Source organism: Neovison vison, chromosome 10 (genome assembly GCF_020171115.1).
Source record: "Neovison vison isolate M4711 chromosome 10, ASM_NN_V1, whole genome shotgun sequence".
In the NCBI taxonomy this organism is placed as follows: Eukaryota; Metazoa; Chordata; class Mammalia; order Carnivora; family Mustelidae; genus Neogale; species Neogale vison.
This window is the reverse complement of record NC_058100.1, coordinates 40,844,912-40,845,981: the sequence shown is the minus strand read 5'-3', so window position 1 is coordinate 40,845,981 and position 1,070 is coordinate 40,844,912. Positions and strand designations below refer to the sequence as shown.

At 35.2% G+C, this 1,070-nt stretch overlaps 1 pseudogene; it reads left to right on the top strand.

The window, feature by feature from the left end:
- The first annotated feature begins 303 nt into the window (after positions 1-303).
- LOC122917967 lies at positions 304-733 on the top strand (annotated as a pseudogene).
- Positions 734-1,070: the final 337 nt, after the last annotated feature.

Here is a 1,070-nt window from a genome sequence, read left to right as displayed (position 1 = left end):
GTATTTACCACCAAAATACAAAAACATTAATTCAAGGGAACACATGCATCCCTGTGTGTATAACAGCATCATCTACAATAGCCAAGCTATGGAAATAGTTCAAGCGTCCATTGGCTGGTGAATGGATAAAGAAAATGTTTTAAAAAAAAAAAGGAAAAAGAAAATGTGGTATATTGAGGTAGAATGGCAGGCTCATGGTGAGCGGCTGTCAGGAATGAAAATAGATAAACCCTGAAGAAGATTTTAAAATCAGTTTCTCTTCAAATCATCTTCTTTCATACCACCCAATAAGCATCTTGATTCACTGTGGCGTTAGCAGCAGTAAAATGGGTGATATCAAACAGAACTGTCTGGAAACATTTATTTCCAATTCAAAACAGAGCTTTATATTGTGTTTGTCATAAATCTACATATTCTCCTCTACCAGATGACTATAGTTGCAAAGTAGAGCTTGCTTTGCCCTCTGATGGCAGGACGATAGTGTGCTACCATGCTTCTGAGGACATTCCATAGGAACATACTCAACCTATTCCTCAGCCAGATCCTCTGCATGATAATGAAGAAACACATGACCAAGTGCTGAAAACCAGATTAGAAGAAAAAAATGAGCACTTCAAGCAAGGACCCATGATAGAACAACTTAGCAAAATGTTCTTTACTACTAAGCACCTGGTATCCTCGTGGACAGCATCATAGACATCGTAGGAAACTGGATCCTCCAAAAGACAGATGATACTGAGGTTTTCAGGAATAGAAAGGATGTTATCTTGTGTCTCATTTGCCATTTGAGGAAGTGCACTGAGTATATTCACTAATATGTTATATAGCAAAATAATAATAAAATATGTTCATGTAAAAAAAAGTGGTATAATATATGTGGTGAAATATTACTCAGCCATAAAAAAGAATGAAATCTTATTATTTGAAATGATGTGGCTAGAGCTAGAGAGTATTATGCTAAGAGAAATAAGTCAGAGAAAGACAAATACTGTACGATCTAACTCACATGTGAAATTTAAGAAACAAGATAAACAAAAAAAGGAAAAAAAAAGACACAAACCAAAACCAAA